The sequence below is a fragment of the Globicephala melas genome, chromosome 20, assembly GCF_963455315.2.
Source record: "Globicephala melas chromosome 20, mGloMel1.2, whole genome shotgun sequence".
NCBI classification, from domain to species: domain Eukaryota; kingdom Metazoa; phylum Chordata; class Mammalia; order Artiodactyla; family Delphinidae; genus Globicephala; species Globicephala melas.
In genome coordinates, this window is record NC_083333.1 from 35,158,890 (window position 1) to 35,178,729 (window position 19,840).

Consider the following 19,840-nt stretch of genomic DNA (forward strand, 5'->3'; position numbering starts at 1 on the left):
TCGTATTCCTCCTGGGAAAAAGTGTTTGACGCCAGACAGTTCCCAGCTTGATAGAAACCAGAGGCGGCTCTGAGAAACTTTGGTTTCCCAAAATAATCCAAAGGAAAAAGTTTCACCACCCTTTAAAAGAGTGGTGTTTTAACTTCTTTTGACATACACCCCTTTTGAGCCTCTGAACACTATGAGGTCTCTCTAGAAAACCACACATGTACACACAGATCAATATTGCATGTAGACATAAGAACCCTTGGTTTACAATAAGATGCAAGTTTTTGGAGAGAATTTTAGAAAGGAGTTTGCCGCTGTTACACAATTTTTCATTGGAGGGTTCAGGCTCTTGCTTGAAAATGTACCTTGTGGGTTGTTGGACAGTAAGTTTGAGCAGGGCTGGAACCTGCAGCCAGGCCTCATTCTGAGAAAGTCATACGATCTGAGAGTAGTGCTTCTGGAAGGTGCAGCTCCCTACTCCCCTCCAGAGCTGGGGCCCAGTATTTTCCGTTAGGGGATTTGGGGAGAAGGTTCTTTTTGTCTAAGGGCAGTTTTGTTATGTGGAAAAGCAGCCAAATCTGCATTTATTTCCCTGGTTATTTATATGTGTTTTCCCTTAGAGTGAAAAGACTGATATAGCCTTTGACCCAGTGGGTTTGTAGAACTTGAAGTTAATTTGTTAAGTAAATCACTTGTTAGATTAGTTTTAAAGGAGGCATTGCCTGATTTATTATGGCATAACATGATTTCAGAATTCTCCCATTTGAGAATATGTTTTTAAGAAAGTACCTTGAGAAAACTGCATGTATTGGATTTGTGTCCTGCTTTCAAATCCTTTGCTGCACTTCCCAACAGCTCTCCCGTATGAGACAAGCTGGGAGTGGGGTGATTCTGACACAAGGGCAGGCCCTGAAGCCACAGGTCTGCAGTCCTGCTGGTGGCAACAGCTCTTTGATTTCCACTTCTGAACCCCTGGTGGATGGTGACTTGCAGACGAGCCTTTATTTATGCCATCAAGGTCTAAGAACTCACCACCACTCAGTATTCCCCCTTTTCCTGAAGGATCCTTATCTTTGACACAGCATCCAGATTAGAATTTCAGTTTCCTAAAAGAAATGCGTTTTCCGAGCAGAAACAACATTGTACAGAGTGGTCCTGTGACAGGAGAGGGACCATGCCTGCAGTCCTCAGCTAGGAAGGCCTGTATTCCTGGGAAGGGTATTACTCAGTAGAGATGATCTGGGTTTTAAGTTAGATCTCACTTGCTCATGGCAACAGTGTTGTAATATGTTACATTCAGGAGCTAAAACCTGATGCCCAATTTCTAAAAAGATACTCAATTGTAAATGATATAATTGATTTATCTTCTGTACTATATGGAATTTTCTGAAAAGGAAATAAACAGGTTACTTAAGGTGTTATATGCAGTGTTTACTCATTCATTCAACCAGTAAATGTTTTAAGTGCTGACTCTGTACAAAACTGGGGACACAACAGCGAATAAACTATGTTTCTGCCCACCTAGAGATATATTCTGTGGGGCAAACAAGTAAGTAGCCATATAACACAGTCTTCTGAAAAATAAAGAGAATAAGGGGATGGGGAGACTGTTCTTTTAGGAGAAGGTGGCCAAGAAGGTCTTTCTGAGGAGGAAGCGTTTGAGCTGAGTCCTGCCATTATTTTTACTGCAACAAATTTGGGGGAATAACAGTTGTCTTTGAGCCCATGGAATTCAGTGAGACTTCTTTGCAGAGATTTTGACTGATTAATTTGAAGGACCTTTTGAAGAGTCAGGACTTCGGTGTCAGTGACCTTTGGAGAGAATGATCTGGCCTTATCTGGTTTAGTGCCCTCTTTTTCTTACTGTCAGTTTTCCTGTGACAAGAACAGGAGGAGAGATGAAGTTGCCTCTTGGCTGAGGTTCAAAGCAGACTGAGCATCTCCCTGCTTGCTCTCCAGTTGGCTTCAAGCTCTGCCACTGAATCTAGCTTTCTGATGTTATGTGTGCCCAGTGGTCTTTAAAATGCATGAGCCCATTTGTTTATTTTTGTTTTTGTTGCCCTCACCTAGGGAGACAGATCTAAAAGACTGATGTCAAAGAGTGTGTTGCCTATGTTTTCTTCTAGGAGTTTTATGGTTTCAGGTCTTACATTTAAGTCTTTAATCCATTTTGAGCTTATTTTTGTAGATGGTGTAAGAAAATGGCCCAGTTTCAGTCTTCTGCATGTAGTTGTCCAGATTTCCCAACACCATTTATCGAAGAGGCTATCTTTTCCCCATTGTATACTCTTGCCTTCTCTGTCGTAGAGTAATTGACCATATAAGTGTGAGCTTATTTCTGAGCTTTCTGTTCTGTTCCATTGATCTATATGTCTGTTTTTGTGCCCGTACCATACTGTTTTGATTATTATAGTTTTGTAGTTTAGTTTGACATCAGGGAATGTGATACCTCCAGCTTTGTTCTTCTTTCTCAAGATTGCTTTGGCTATTCCGGGTCTTTTGTGGTTCCATACAAATTTTAGGACTTTTTGTTCTAGTTCAGTGAAAAATGCCATTGGTATTTTGAGAGTGATTGCATGGAATCTATAGATTTTGCACAGTGAGGGAAACCATCAACAAAGTGAAGAGGCAGCCTACTGAATGGGAGAAGATGTTTGCAAGTGATATATTTGATAAGGGGTTAATATCCAAATTATAATTAACTTAATATTAAAAAACAATCTGATTAAAAAATGGGCAGAGGACGTAAATAGACATTTCTCCCATGAAGACATATAAATGGCCAACAGACACATGAAAAGATGTCAATATCACTAATCAGGGAAATGCAAATCAAAACCACAATGAACTATCACCTCACACCTGTCAGAATGACTTATCATCAAAAAGACAAAAAATAACAAGTGTTGGCAAGGATGTAGAGAAAAGGAAACCCTTGTGCCCTGTTGTTGGGAATGTAAATTGGTGCAGCCACTGTGGAAAACAGTATGGGAGGTTACTCAAAAAATTACAAATAGAACTACATATGATACAGCAATTTCACTTCTGGGTATTTACCTTAAGAAAACCAAAAACACTAATTCAGAAAGATAATTCAAAAAGATAACGTGCATCCCTATGTTCACTGCAGCATTATTACAATGGCCAAGGTATGGAAACAACCTAAGTGTCCGTAGATAGATGAATGGATAAAGATGTGTTATGTTATACAATGGAATATTATTCAGCCATAAAAGAGAATGAAATTTTGCCATTTGCAACAGCACAGCTGTACCTAGAGAGTATTACGCTGAGTGAAATAAGTCAGAGAAAGACAAACACCGTATGATCTCACTTTTATGTGGAATCTAAAAAAATCAAACAAAACAAAACAGAAATAGATACAGAGGACAAACTAATGGTTGCCAGAGGGGAAGAGGGTTGTGGGTTGGGCAAAATAGGTGAAGAGGATTAAGTGGTACAAACTTCAGTTATAAAATAAATAAGTCATGGGAATGTAATATACAGCATAAGGAATATAGTCAATAATACTGGAATAATTTTTTATGGTGACAGGTTACTGGTCTTATCACGCTGCTGCCTCCATTCAAAACATTTTTTCACACGTGACATGTCAATGAACCCTACAGTTATTCCTGTTACCCCATAGTCCCAGGATACATTGATAACCGGTGTTTGTATAGGGCTGCAATTGACAGATCCATTGCCATAGACCTTCCTTTAGTCCTCAGATATCCTGTTGTTACTGTCGCCACTTGGCGGACGAGGAAACTGACTCTAAACTGGTCAAGAAAGGGAGGGTTCATATATGTATAACTGATTCACTTTGTTATAAAGCAGAAACTAACACAGCATTGTAAAGCAATTATACCCCAATAAAGATGTTAAAAAAAAAAAGAAAGAAAGGAAGGGTTCTAGCCATGTGAGGAGAAGCCTGTACAGGAGCTAGTGTAGAATCCCTTTGACCCTCACACAGATGCGATGGGAAAAATAGACTTTATTTTTCCCATTTTGTAGAAGAAAAACTGAAGCTCAGAAAGATCATGTAACTTGCTTGAGGTCACACAGTTGGTGAGGGGCCGAGCTAGGGTTTGCACCCAGTCTTTCTGAGTTGGAAACTCATGCTCTTTCCGCCCTACCCGGTGCCTGCCTCACCTGCCTGAGGCCACCTGCCCCTTGCTCCCTTCTTCCTTTTGTAACTCCAGCTCCACCCTCAGTGTTGCCTTAGTCACTTTGCCCAGCATCTGAGCCAGTGGCCTACCTGAGTCTGTGCCAGGCAGGGTGTCGTGAGCCGGGCTGTGGGCGGGCAGTGCCAAGTTGAGAAGAGCTGCTATCTCAGGTGCCTGGAGGGTTAATAGACTTTAAAACATTTGGTGACGAAGAGCTTTATACACACAGATACATACACACGTATATGTACATACCTATACTTCCATATGCACACATACATACAAAATGTGTGTGTATATGTGTGTGTGTGTATGTGGATGTGTGTGTATCTATGTGTGTGTGTGTGTGTGTATCTACATCTTCTTAAAAGAAAATTAAACTGTGTCCCACTCTAGCATATCAAACATACATTTACATTTTTAAACATTGTGTAATCTGTGTACTTACTAGCTTTTATTTTTCCCCTCATTTATCATGATTCTATTTGCATATTGCCCATTTCTATATAGTGTACATACTTGTCATTTGTAAGGACTATGTAATATTTCCTGTTAGCATGCATAGAATCCTTGGTTGACCATTTGAGTTGTTAAGCTTTTGTGGCCTGGCAAGGAACTTACCTCATAGCATTATTTCTTTAGGGAGATAAGTTCTGAGTTTGGCTTAAGAATAAGTGGTTTTTGTAAAATTGTTTTATAAGTTAGGGGTGGCTTATTCACCATCGTTTCAATGGATTTTGGCTGGAAACATACAGTAGACATTTGATGGAAAACAAACATTTGGTTTTTTGAGATTTGAGTTTACATTTTGATCCGAATTTTATAAGCAGTTATAACTAAACCTTACAAAGCCTTTTCGGGTGAGATTTATATGTCTTACCAAGTAAAACTCTTTTTAAGAAGCTGAAGCAGAGAGGATTGAATTGACAAAGACAACTCTTTAAAAATTAAGGTTATCGGGCTTCCCTGGTGGCGCAGTGGTTAAGAATCTGCCTGCCAATGCAGGGGACATGGGTTCGAGCCCTGGTCCGAGAAGATCCCACATGCTGCGGAGCAACTAAGCCCGTGTGCCACAACTACTGAGCCCGTGGGCCACAACTACTGAAGCCCTCGCGCCTAAGCCCGTGCTCCCCAACAAGAGAAGCCACCGCAATAAGAAGCCTGCGCACCGCAATGAAGAGTAGACCCTGCTCGCCGCAACCAGAGAAAAGCCCACACGCAGCAATGAAGACCCAACGCGGCCAAAAATAAAATAAATAGATTTATTTTTAAAAATTAAAGTTATCTTAAGGCTAAGAATGTAGTTACTGAATTGCAGGTGATGATTTTAAAAAAAAAAGCCAACTTTTCAAACTAAACATCCCAACATTTGACCTCCACAGCAGAGGATTGGCATCAAGGAAATAGCTGCTTCTTCCCTTTCCTGGTCTTGGACCTTGGTAAAGGGACTTGACTAGACTTGTTTGATTGGCATTTCTGCCCTTACTAGTTACGATGCCTTAGGTAAGTTTCTCAACTTCTCCATCTCAGTTTACTCATTTGGAAAATGGGAACACAATTCCTGCCTCATAGGGCCATGAAGATTAAATGAAGAGTGTCTTGAAGTGTCTGAGATATAAATCTTCAGTAAAAGTTAATTCTCTTTTCTTACTCTTAACTCAAAACTTTGGGTGAATTAGTGCACACTAAATGAGCTGTTTGGGTAATGCAAAGACCCCTCATTGTTCATTTTAGGGAATAGTTACTTTTCCTTCTCCATTTTGAAGTTTCTTGTTTGTTGCCTAGTTTAAATTAGGATGCCAAAATTTGAAGAATTTTTTGTGTAGAATAGTAAATGGAATTAAATTTCTCTTGAAAGGCATATTCCCAAAAGCAGAACTTATGCTGACATTTCTGAGATGGTTTTGTTTCATATGTTGCTTGCACAGTATTGTTAGAAGTTCATGACTTTAAGAAAATACTTCATTATCCAAGCTCTCTTTCTACTGGTTTTAGGTTATTTATAAGGGACCGTTAGTCTCCCGTCTGGGTAGATACGTAATAGTATCAGTTACTGAACCAGAACTTTCAACACCTTTCTGACATCAACCCTTGGAGGTCAGCAAGTGTCTGACTTTAAGATGTCCCAAATTGAACCTACTACATTCCTCCTAAACCCAATCCTCCTCTTATTCCCATACTTGGTGAATAGGACCACTGACCACTATCCTTCTTGTGAGCCTAAGGTCTTGTAAGCCCAAAGCCTAAGGCTCGTCCTTAAGAGCATCTTCTTCCTCACTGTTTCCCACCCACTGAGTCCCATGCATTTCATCTTCTAACTCTCTCAAGTCCCTCCTTGCATTTTCAAAGCCACCTCTCTTGTCTGGGCTAACGTTGTCTCTCACCTAAAATGTTGTAAGAGTCTAAATGACCTCCCTGAACCCCTTCTTGCCTCTTTTAAGTCTGCTTTCACACTTTAGCCAGAGTGAGCTTTTCAAAATATACATCTGATGACCTCCATACCTGCCTCCAGACCACATACAATAACCGTTCAGTTGTTCCTCACCACTCTTGGGATAAAGACCAGTTCCTCAGTGTGGCCTTCAAAGCCCTGCATAACCTGGTCTGCCCACCTCTGCAGTCTCATGCTGTATACGCTATACCCACATCCAAGGGGCTTCCTAGGGCTCCTCCATTAGGCCGTGCTTCTGCCTCGGGTTCATGCTCATGCCATTCTCTCCTCCGGATTGCCCCACGCTACCACCCCTTAGCCAACTCTGACTCATCCTTGAGATGTCAGCGTGATCCCACTTGCTCTAGGGACCCTTCCATGACTGATGCTCAGACAGAGCAGATCTCCCTGCTGGCTGTGATCTGTTCTTTCATAGCTCTTTCATTCTTGCATTGATTATTTGATTGTCTCTCCCTGCCACCTCTGTAAGCTCCCTGAGGTCTGCTCGAGTACTGTGCTGCTTTGTGAATTGTAAGGCAGGTTACAGAGGACGAGTACTGAATGCTAAATCATGGTCTCTGCTCTCAGGGCTTAAATTCCATGTGTCCAACTAGAAAAGTTTGGCTTAAATTAAAATGCTTGTGCAAACAAAGCTGTAACAGTACATAAATTGTGAAATTAAGAGATCTACAATCAACTCCAAATGCTTGTTTTATATACCTAATAAATTGAGAGGAAAATAAGAGTTTGTTTTTAACTAGGTGTTATTTTTGAAGTTAATTTCTGTATGGTAGTACCTTGAGACACTTAAGATGAACATTTCGTGGAGTAGTTTACATTGGGAAAATCTGTGGTTAGCACCTGCCTGAGACAGCCAGTATAAAAGGGAAGACAGAGACATCAGTAAAGTCACCAGCTGATCAGTGGTGTGGATTGAACATTTGCTACAGATGGAGCCTCGTAGGAAGCCTGCACCTGCTGTAGCCTCTCCTAGTGTCTCAGTGAAGTCCCAGCTAATTGTAACCAACTTCCCTAAAGGTGGAAATATGTTCCCATGGCACACAAAAATGCGTATGCAGTATTTGGGGGTTTATGATCTATTGCATGTATGTAATAGAACATTTACTTATACAGAGAAATGAATAAGAGGGGTGGGATAGGATAGGTAGGGCTGGGGGCTGATGTAGGCCTGCTGGATTGCTTTCTGCTGTAAACTGTAGTTTATTATACCACAGGAAAGTCTTCCCACCATGGAGCATACGTCCTTAATGAATTGATTGTTATCCCAAGCAGGTTTTGAGGAACCTATAACAATAGAATAAAGTATTTTATAGCCCATTCTGTGCATTACTACAGTGTTTTTTTTAAGCACTTTTCAATGCTTTTCTGAGTTGTCTTTAGACACAAGGTCCACCCTGGAATTGATGCACCCCTGGACAGATAGGGTGAAGGTCTTTGGCTTGGCCTGTAGCCAGTGCTCAGTAAATGTCAAAAGGATGGAACACTTTCTCGAAGCACAGAGCGTCTGTAGAAAGCTTCTGCTGACTCGAGATTGATTTGTCTGTGGAAATAGCTGAACAAGGCAGTGTAGTGCAGTGGTGAAGAGCATGGCCTTGGAGTCCTAGCTCTGCTAGTGAGTAGCTTTGTTACCTTGGTAAGTTGCCTAAACCACTTTCGGTCTTTTTCTTCACCTGTAAATTGAGGAAATAATAATAGTATCTATCTCAGAGGGTTGTCAGCCTTAAATGAGATATTGTTGGTACAGCACTTAGAGCCACGTAAAATTTAACTGTTGTTATTGATTCAGGTCCGTGTCTCTCTTGGATCTCCATGACCCTTGGCCCTCCTCCCTCCCAGAAATAACTCCTGCTGCTTTTTAGTTGACTGGGGGGCACATACTGTTCAGTACATAAATGATGTTCTTTGCCACGGAAATTTAAATGGCTATCATAAAATTTTTGGAGGAAAAAAAACCCTATATTTTCTCAAGAAAAGAATAACCATGATACATCTTTATTTACATAGAATATCAGCCAAACAGATAGGTTCTTTTGAGAACAAGTAGTGATAGTACCTTGGTATACTTTACTCCATTGTATCCAGGGGGAGAGAGCAATGTGGTTAATTATAACAACACTGCTATGCTGTCAGGTGCCCAAACTTTACAGTTTATGAAGTGCTATGCTATTTATTCTTCCTCCCAACAATCTGAGGGCTGTTGTTTCACCATCATGACCCTCATTTGACAGATCAGAAAATCCAGACCCGGCGAGGCTTCTCCTGGACTGGCGCTCCTTCCGGTGAGCCTCAGCTGGCCCAGGCAGTGCACTTTTAGGTGTTGAGTTATCTGAGTGGGATTTTTATGGGATCCTAATTGCACGCGGATGGCCAGAAAGTTCTGCTCCTGTTTTGGCATTTTGCTTTAGCAGAGAGTACTCTCTGAGGACCCACATAAGCTGGAAGAAGAAAACCCAACAACAAACTCAGCACTAATCATCTGGGAAAGGGCAGGACACTGCTGTTAGGCAGTTACTGGACCTGTGAATAGAAAAGTATCAAGATCACAACTTTACAACCTTTGATTCTTTGAAACGTCAAATGGAGCCCCCGTACGGCCATCAAGTTTATAGTGCCTCCAGAATTAGATTAGACAGTTTGGAGATTAGACAGTTTGGTTTCGTGCTGTGCACTCGTACGTATTTCTGGTTATGAAATGCTACTTGTGCTTATTTTCCTTGATTGTCCGAGAAACAGCTTTTTCACTTGTTACTTTGTGCATCCAAGTTTCTTTTTTATTCTACTTGCCTTTCATTTCTGCCTTCTGTTCTGTTTTGGGCCTTGAGACAGCAATGAAACAGACTTTCGGGAATGGGCAGCTCTGGAGGCCCTGGCTGCAGGGTCTGGGCTGGCAGAGCGGTGGGGGTGGGGGTGGTTAGGACCAGCCGCAGGAGATGAGGCCGCAGCTCAAGGGGCAAACAGTGAAGGCAGGCGTATCAAAGATCAGGAGCAGAACTCAGTCCGATTGTGTCCTGTGCTTGTGGAAGCAGTGGCCCACCTCTGATTCCTCATTTAAAATATCTGAAGTCGTTGATTGATTAGCCTTGATGGAGATGGGCCTTTTTTTCCCTGTAGGTACAGAGCAGTAGCCTCTTACAAAGCAATTTGCCTCTCAGGTGATGCCTTCTAATTAATAACTAGTTACTGGTGCCCGGGAATAGCTGGTACTGTGTCTCCTACTGAGCTCCTGGTGAATCCATCACCTTTTTCTGTGTGTGTGTGTGCGTGCGTGCGTGTATTTAAGTAAGTGTAATGCATTCCTGATATTGCAAGTTGATTTAGACCCGTGAGTCTCAATTCTGTGGTAGGCATTGGGGTGTGTGTGTGGGGGTGTGCGTGCACATACATAGGGCAGTGTTTTCAAATTATCAATATATGTCTTCCAATCCCTCCTCCTCAGTCGTGATAAGCCCCGAGATGGGGAGGGGTGGCTGAGTCATCTGTGTGCAGAGGTTTCTTAGGGTTTTCTGGCATAGCTCCCCTCTGCCCAATCCCAAGATGCATCTGCCCTTTGAGAGCTAGGATTAAGCAGGCGCTTAGGGCTGGCCGATCAGTTGTCCCACCACAGTCTGCTGCCTGGAGCTGACTGAGCCTGATGGTTCCAACCGCATCTGCAAAGGAACCCACAGGAGCCAGGGGACTGTTTCCGGCATTTCAAAAGGCTTAACAGAAACTATACCTTAACCCAGAATAAGGACACCAAAGCTACCCAAAACATCAAGTTTCCTTGCTTTTGTTGGGAATTGCAAGTCTGTATGTTTTCCTGCGGATTCCAAGTTCTGATTGGCTGTGGATGACATAATAGGAATTTCTGAGACTGGATTGGTCTAACTCTAGACATTGTTACTAGAGCTGGTATCAGGTCTCACTCCCCAAGCTGAGCATGCTTAATTCCTTTAGAATGAGATTGACCTTGAATATGAGTGCCTCATATTTTTGATAAATTGAGCAACTAATTGTTTCTTGTTTACTTAGCTGTGCTTATCATTATCACACCTGTGGCAGTGATTTGTTTTCATAATGTTATTATGAACCCTTTGTAAATGTGGATTGTTGGCTAAAATTTGGATCAGCATTGAAATGGAAAAATAGTACACAGAGTCAATCAACTACTGTTAAACATCGTTTGTTAGACTCTTGCCAGCCTGGGGAAGAGACAGAAACAAAGGTTAGTAAAACTGCAGATCTCATTCAGTGCCCTCATTTTAAAAATGATCCTTTTAAAAGCTTTGCACTAAAAGCAAAGATAATTTACAGTGAAGCACCAACTATTAGTCTCTGTAGCCTCCTGGGATCCTGTTGACTGTATGTACTTTTTGCATAGTTGTGTTTGACGTATGCACATAATCCCAAAGTCTGCTTTTTCATTTTGTATTATAACGTATAGGCCTTCCCATTTTTCTACTTTGCCCCTATGTTTGTCATTCTTAATGGTCACAGCTGCCTGAACTAAACCTGAGATCAGACGGGACAGTCTAGTTCAAGCGATTCGAGAAGGTAGAGACAAGCTATCTGTTTGATCCTTGGTAACATGGCTGGTGGGGTCAACTCTGGCCAAGTCTGCATGGGTACAAAAGATATGCTCATGCCTGCTGTGGATGCTGGGAATAATAGCTTACATATACTGAACGTTCTTTCTTAACCTTCCCAGCAGCCCCTGTGAGGTAGGCACTATTATCTACATTTTACTTATATATGAGGAAAAAAGAGGCTTTTTGCAGTGACTTGTCCACAGTTACACGCCAGTAAGCAGTGGACCTGTGATCTGAAGCTGGGTCTCTTCAGTGCCGGAGTTCTCAACCAGGTTTTTCTGTGCACCATGGGGTCCGTCCAGTTCTCAGCTCACTTCAGAAAACTAACCACCTTCCACCTTAATCCTCACAACAAATACATTTGTTAATGTATACTAGAGTCACAGAGGCTTAATATTAAAACAAGATAAAGCAAAGGCTGCAAGCAAGCAGGAGCCCCGGAGAAGGTCCGATCCACATTAGGGATTTGCTAGTCTTCGTGGGGGCAGAGTGATGCGAAAGGCCAGCCCACGTTCAGCCTTTCCTTTAGTTCCATCCTTTAGTCAGCCTTGAAGTTTCTGAAACTTGAATGGGTACAACAATGACTACATGAGGTCGCCTGAAGCATGTGTACAGTACTTTGTGGGAGACTCAGGAGATTCTCAAGGGTCATTTTGGCTATAGATAGCTTTTTTCCCTGACCCTAGAACCTAGTCCCCACTGGAGAGTGGGCACCAAATCCTGTGTGTGCTAAAATTAGACCCGTGTGCTCTGCTCCATTCTCTGGGCACAGTAAAGAATTTCCCATGTTCTCTCTGATGCCTTTCTCTGTGGCAATGCTTGGAAGTCTCTGCAGCCTGGAACTGTCCCGAGAAGGCGTGTTTCCTGTGACTGCTGCCTGGGCTGCCGTGAGTCTGGGAGCAGGCGGACCCAATTCCTCCGCACTTTTCCAGGGGCTTGCTTCTGTTGAATGAGAAGATTTTACACGTGAATTAAAGCAGACTCACGTCCATGGGCTGGATTGGAAACTGGAGTTCAGACTCTAGAAGTCTGATTGGGGCAGATGGGTGAAAAGTGTCTGGATTTACCCCCTGGGCCTTTGGCTTCCTAGTCTCTAGAATTGTCTTTTTCTAGAGTGTGGCCCTCATTCTAGGGTCCTGACATTAACTGAAATCAGAATGTGTTTTTCTTTTGCGTGTGTTATAACGAGTGGTTCTGTGTAGTTGGAAAAGTACACTTGTGCCATAGCTGTTACATTGTGGATTGCATACGTTTTGTGAGCCTAGGAACCTATTTCCCATTTATTTTCCTTCAGGATAAATGGAGTTTGAATTTCAGACAGTTGACTTACTGATGAACTTTGGGAACTCAGTCTACTCCTGGTTGAGGATTTACTTCCTTTGGTTATTTGTGTGGTGTAAATATTGTAGGTCACCCGAGGGGCTGGAGTTGTCTAGAAGGAAGGCCTGGAGTTCAGTTCAAGCGTCACTGCCTTCATGGAGGATGCTAGGATTTGACAAGGCAGAGGAGAGCAGGGAAGGCATTTTCCGTACAGGGAGGTGGGAAGGAGGATGGTTTTCACATGAGCCAGTAGCTCATCACACCCAACCAGAATATTGGGAACACTGTAGCGTAACTGAAAATGAGGGTGAGTAGATAGAGGGGCTGGGTTGTATTGGGCCCTGAAGGCCAAGGAGGTTAGATGAGACACAAGAACATGGTAGGTTTTTGAGCAAAATGGTGACATGATGAGAGTAGTATTTAAAGAAGGCTAGTCTGGCAGCGGAATGCCATGTGGGCTGGAGACGAGGGCAAGGGGTAAAGTCAGAAAGAAATGCTGAGGTGTGAGGTGTGAGTCAACAGGGCTTGGAGAACTAAAGAGGTTTGGAGGATCAAGAAGAGAGTGTCAGAAGACTCTTTTGGTTGGGGCCTTGGTGGTTGGGAGAGCAGAGGTCCCTTGATGGATGAGAGGGAGTGAGTGGGGTCAGGATGGGGTGGACAGGAATGAGATGGGTCTCTTGGGTTTAGAAGTAGACCTGTTTGGACCTGGATAGAGTCTGTGTGTGGGTGGAGAATAGAGAGGAATGGGTAGAAGAATTTCTAGCCAACGAATGGGCATAGTGATTGGTGTATATAGATGGATATGGGAGACAAGATAGCAACTCATACCACCTTCCTGGTGAATAGAGGCAAGGCCATGTGCTTAGAGGGAGAAAGGAGGGAGACAAAATTGGAGGCCTAGATGAGAAACAAGGCCTAGAATCACACCAGTGGGGAATCTGACTAGGAAGTCAGTATGCTAATTCAGGAATTTCCTGGAAACAGCAAGGACATGGACCAGGTCCGCATGCTACAGCCACCTCCTGGCTGGGGTCTACAGCAACCTGTACCCAACCCTCTCCCCCCATACCCTCCCTGGCTGGGATGAAGATCCCTGGCAGTGGGAGTGGCTCATGCCCATGTACGGATGTCTCGCAGGCAGTAGATAGCAGTGCTAATGACTTAGAGAGGGTGGTACAGATGATGGTTTGGTCTTGAAAACAGGCCACCCCTTCTCTTACCATGATCTCCTCTCCATTAAAAAAAAAAAAAAAAAGCCAGGCAGAGTAGGAGGCAGATGGTTTTTTGTGAGAGGGCAGGGAGTTGTGTCCCTGGGGGGCTCTGCAGGGCTCTGCTGGGCGCTGTAGAAGTGAGGGCGGTGGGAATGTGGAGCAGGTGTGGTGTGAATCCACAAGAGGGTGAAGCCAAGAGGTTGTGCTTGGAGGGATGTTTGTGCAGAGTAAGAACGAAGGAAGCGTTGGGGTAGAGAGCCTGTCCTTATCACAGCCAGGGCAGAGGCAGCCCTCTTGTAGAGTCTGGCGGAAGTCGGATGGACAAATGTCATCTGTTGCCATGGCACTTGCAAGTGCTGATAATTTGCATCTCATTCTTAGCTGACTCAGCCCACTCTCCACCTTTAACTAGAGGTAAAGGATGTTTCTACAGCTGGGCTAAGCAAGACAAGTCCAGAAGGTCTAGAAGTGTTTGTTAATGTGGGATGAACTGTTACAATATTATTAGAAAAATATTTTGACTTAATTGCCTTAGGCACATTAGTTCAAGTGTACTCTGTTTCCTTTGCTTGACTTGAGCACTTGCCAAGAATATCTCTGGTGCAGAATGGAAAAGTAGGACTCTAAGTAGGATTCACAGAATTATAGAATTTAGAGCTTTCTGGAAAATTCCTTGAAGACAATGGAGGACCCCCTCCCCCTTTACAATGAAAGAACCCAAGGTTAGGAGAGGTGAAGGGGGTGAATCCTGTCACTGTCACTTGAGGGTCTTGGTCCTCCTTGGAGCTCCTGCCCCTGCTGCCTCATGGCTTCCCTTGGTTTGTGTTTTTAGTGACTGATTCCACTACCAACTGAACAGTTGTCAAAATCTCACACTTGGGTGGGACTTTGGGGCTGGGTCATATCACGGGGCTGCTCTCCAGGTCCTTCCCTGTCACAATCCTCAGTGGTGGTGGAGTGGGATGGGGGAAATCTCACCCATGGGACCTGTGGGCAAGTGGTTCTCTTCAGAGGAAACCACAGTGTGGACAGACGGCCATCTGAGACCTCTGCCAGGAACCTGGTATCTCTAGGCCTTCTTGCAGGTATTGAACGTGGCTTTGGGTTTCTTGCCTCCTTCCCTTTACTCATGCTCTGTCCTTCACTTGGAATGTACTCTCCACCCTGGGTCTCTGCAGTCAGCTTGTCAAATCTCCAAGGGCCAGCGCACACACCGCCTCTGGGAAGCCCTCCTTCATGCCCCTTCTCTCACCTCTTCCCCATCACTTCCTTTCACTCACTCCCACTGTTCTGCCCTACACACACTTACACACATAGACTTCTCCAACTTGATTTTTTTAAAAATTGTCTTCTTTGGGCCTCAGATTCCTTACCTGTAAATAAAATTCTGACATTAAGTATACATTTAATCAGATTTTACTGCCCTATATCAAGGTTAAGTCTACTGATGCATGTATGAAAAGTATTGTTTCTCACTGAAAAAGAAAGCCTACTTTTTTAAGTTCTCAGAGAATTTTTTCAATTTATGAAGAATTAATCCAAAATACTTTTTGCACATGGAGAAGCTGAATGGTTAATAGATAAGAGTGGATTCAGATATGTAAACTAGGTTTTCTAGTTTACTCGTATGATTTGGAGGGGGAAAAGTTCAAATACTTTACTATTTATTATAGCTAGAAAATATGATTGTCCATATCAAGTCAGTTTTTCCAAAGTTAAATGTTTGATTCTTGTATAGGGAACAGAGAACATTATGTGTGTTACATATGTTACTGTCAGTGTTTTCTAAAATGATTTCAGAGAGTAATGCTTTTAGGCTGATAGAATGAGGAAGGCTTCCTCAGGAAGTAGAAACCCAGCAACTATAAAGAAAAAGATTGAGAGATTCAACACCTAAAAATATAAAACTTTGTATGTTTAAAAAAAAAAAACCCATAATGGTAAAAAGTCAGAGATGGGGAAAAATATTTTCAGCACATTCAGTAGACAAAGTGTTCATGATACATAAAGTGAATAAGAAAAACCCTTGGGCAAGAAACATGAATGGCCAGTGAATAGAAGAGAAACAGATGGTGGAAAAAACATGAAATGATATCAAAGCATTGAGATGCCTTTTCCCCACCCATCAGATGGACAATAATTAAAAATAATGTTTATTCTTGACAAGGGTTCAAGGTGGGCACTTTATAAAAGACTTGCTGTGTACACAAGATCTATATAGAAAGCTTTTCAAGGCAGCATTTTTTCTAGTGTGAAAACTGGAAAAAACTCAAGTTTCTATCAATAAAAGAATGATTAAGTGGATGATGGTATATCTGTACTAGGTAGAAGAAGTGTGTATGCCTGTAGATTTGTATGTATTGGCATAGGAAGGGGTCCAGGAAATAATAAGTGAAAAACAAACAGCAAAGCAATATGCATAGTATGGTTACATTTAAGACTAAAAACAAAAACAGCTTTGTGTGTTTGTGTGTATTTATAAATGCATACAGAAGGACAGAGGATACATCCTAAACAGTTGATTTTGGGCATAGCAGGAGAAATTTTCACTTTTCCTCTCCATACATCTGTTTTTGAAGTTTTTTACAATGAGCTTGAAATTGTGTTTTTTTTTTAAATTGAAGTGAAAATTTATATATGCTTATTCAACCCTGTAATTCCACTTCTAAAAATAATTATTAAGGAAATAATAAGAGAGACAGTCAAAGGTTATGTATAGCATCATAATGTATTACAGCATTGTTTGTAATAGCAAAAAATTCCTAGTATCCTGTGTTGAAATGGTTACATTATAGAATATTCATTTTATAAAGCTATTTAAATTCATGTGTGAAAGAATCTTTGCTGACTTGAGGAAGTACTTACAAGTACAGTTAACATTTAGTAAATGCTTGCTCTGTACCAGGGACCATGCTCAGTGCTTTACCTAAATTGTTTTATTTAATCTTCTGAACCGTCTTTTGCCATTCCCATTTTACAGATGGAGAAAGGGAGGCTTGGTTAGGGTAAATAATTTGCCTGAGGGTCAGACTCCCACCAAGTTGGTAGAACTGAAGCCAAAGGCCTTGCTGATACCCAGATGCTGGATTACTTCACTGTGTTATCTTGAGTATAAAAGCAGATTACAACATACATACGGTATGACTCATTTTATAAAAATGAATCTTTCCGTGTCTTAGTTTTCTCATGGGTAAGGTGTGGGTACAGTTTGATATTCTGAAGATAATTATTTTATTTTTAAAATTGACATACACTTACATGTAATTATTTTCCCCAGATTACAGAAGTATTTGGAAATACCTAATTCGTAGAATTTGGAAAAACCTAAAAAGTAGAAAATAAAAATGACTGATAAGCCTGTTATATGGAGAAAACTAGCATTAATGCCCCCCAGCCCTTTTTGCCTGGTGTGTGTATAGGTATGAACATTATTGAGGTACTTAATAGTTACTGCAGAATTGGTTTCAGAAAAGTTTTTGCTAATTATGTGCCAACATAATAGAGGGTTTGTCTGCAATAGAGGGTTTGTCTCCACATGCCCTTGACAGCATCACATGTTATATTTTAATGATGGAATTTGATGACCAATATTGTCTCATTGATGTGTTTCATAATTCTTTGTTGTATTTAGTCAGTTGAGCTCTTTCGTTTGTTATTGGCCATTTGAACTTTTGGGTGAATTGCCTGTTCATGTACTTGGGAAGTATCTATGGAAGATGTCTTCCTAAAGTTGACCATTGAAGACCTTAAGCAAGACTATTAGAAAGTCCTTATAAGTGGAAGTTTCACTCTGCCTATTGGAATACGTTTTTCTTAAAGGGATGAATTGGTGGTCTGTGGTTAAAACTTGACTTCCTAACCATTTGGAATTTGACTTTAAAGTTTGGCTTTAAGGGACTTCCCTGGCAGTCCAGTGGTTAAGACTCTGCATTTCCACTGCAGGGGGCTTGGGTTCGATGCCTAGTCGGGGAACTAACATCCTGAATGCCTCATGGCATGGCCAAAAAAACATTAAAAAAAAAAAGGAAGTTTGACTTTAAAATTTAAGGAGTGATTGGTGAAATGTCACAGGACCTCTCTTATGCAACTATCCTGAGTTTTCATTACTTTAGGGTTGTTTTGTTTTGTTTTGAACTTTCGTATAGATGTCATCATACGACATCCATCTGCTGTCTCCTTGAGACCCCCCACCCTGGCCCCCCGTGGATGGCATCAGCGTTATCTTTTATAAACCTCCATAGGCCTCGTGTGGTTGTGCTGAAGGTATGACCTGATTTTGAATGAGTTACTGTGAACTGTATTTGGATTTCATTACTGGAACCATCGATTATTATAGCAATCTATAAAGCAAAATTCTAATAATATTGATGCTTTTGAACACTTTTTCCTTCAGGGATGTGGTCCTCTTCCCAGGTAGGCCTTCCTCATGGCAGGTAAAAGTCCATGCAGTGGCTGCAGAGGGTGAAGCTCTTGTGTACTAGTAGTATAAACCTTGTGTTGTTTTGCTGGGCTGGAAGAGACTCTGAATGGGGGTCTGGGAACCTAATAACTAATGGGAAAGGAGTTCTGAGTTTCTACCAGTCAAGGTCTAAGTGCCTTGGGAGGCTTGCCTGTGCTGGTAGTAGAGTACTTTCTTTTTCTTTTCTCTTTTTAAATGAAACTAAGCCTAGCACTAGCTCATTATCTACAATGTCAATATTGATTTTTATTTGTGAGGTGGAGTATTAACAGACTAGAATGGCTGCTGGCAATTCTCATATGCTTCATTGACTTTAAATGAATCAAGGGATGGCTATTAAGATGTACTTGAGATTTTTAGGCTAAATCAGAACTTCCTACTATGGTTGTTTCCGACCAGATTCACCGTTTCCTCTGCAGCATCAAGGTGGAAAAAAATGAGCCTTGAGGCCCTTCTCTACTTTTCATGAAACCAAATGCTATTAAAAACTGCACAGTTAAGAGATGTTAAGACATCCTCTGCAATACAATGCAACTTGACTCTTTTCCGCTGCCAAGAGATGTTTTTGAATTAAGACTATTGACCGACACAGCCCATGCTAGCAGATGGTGCCCATACATCAGATGTCCAAGTGCAAGCTTGTTCAGAGACAGCAAATATCTAACGGGCCAAATTTTACAAAGATGAAGAATTTTCACAGTGATTTTGAAGGAGTAGGGGTGCTCTTGAGAAATGAGACATGTTCCTTCCAAACCAGGCTTGCCTCTTAAGATGCAGTATTACCGTGCTTTCTACATCTGGAGACACGTTTAATTTTCAGTCGAAGTTGCTTGCTTCCCTCCTCTTTTTCCTTCCTTCAGCACTTCCTCTAATCTAGTATGTGAGTTAGAAATTAATAATAATAATGTTGATAATAATAATGATAAGGGCCACATTACTATTTGTTCTAATGTAGAAGGACCAAGAGGAGGAGTTGCTGATAAATGAGTGGCCTGAAAGGAACTCTGTTCTCTTTTTATGTCTCTGTAGGACCCTGAGATTGAATTATTTCAAATACAGCTAGAGGTAGGAAGGGCAGTTATTATTAGAAAATTAGTCCAAAAAACTCACAAAAAACAAACCTATCAGATTCAGAGAGGTTATTATATCTGAGCTAATAAATGCCAACATTGAGTCTTGAAATAGCTCTTAATTTTTTTTCCCTCCCTACGTGAATCTTTAGTAAAAGGCAAAATATTCATTCGATTATGAAGAAAAGCACGAGTATGGATAGCTCTTCATTTTTCATTGTACAGTCTGATTTATTGTTGATTGGTTTTTCATGGACTAATTAATGATGATAACCTTTTTGAGTGACTAGAAATAAAATAAATTTCATGGATGTTTGGTATTCTAACCCTGACTCCACTGAGGTTGATAGGTTCCTGGAGTTCATGATAGGGAGGGAAGCTGGCTACTGGCTTCCTGTTGAGGCCTTTTGTTTTTTATGAGTTCAGATTAGATGGGAGCCATTGATTTGTTCCTTATTTTTAGACTGGATAGAGTAGAATCCTGCATCAATGCTGGGGAGAGAAACCCTTATTAGAGGCTTTCTCTCTTTTTTCTTTCCACTTTCAAATTATTTGATTTATTCACTTAGGACTAGGCAATGTCTGAGCTTCCCTTTCTATTGG

The 19,840-nt window shown here is 41.6% G+C and overlaps 1 protein-coding gene and 1 pseudogene across 2 annotated transcripts in view; one reads left to right on the forward strand and one right to left on the reverse strand.

Moving 5' to 3' along the window:
- The window catches only part of TEX2 (testis expressed 2), a 105,469-nt gene that overhangs the window by 17,119 nt on the left and 68,510 nt on the right, over positions 1 to 19,840 (forward strand). The window lies entirely within an intron of this gene.
- Positions 19,309 to 19,433, reverse strand: LOC115845476 (U5 spliceosomal RNA; annotated as a pseudogene).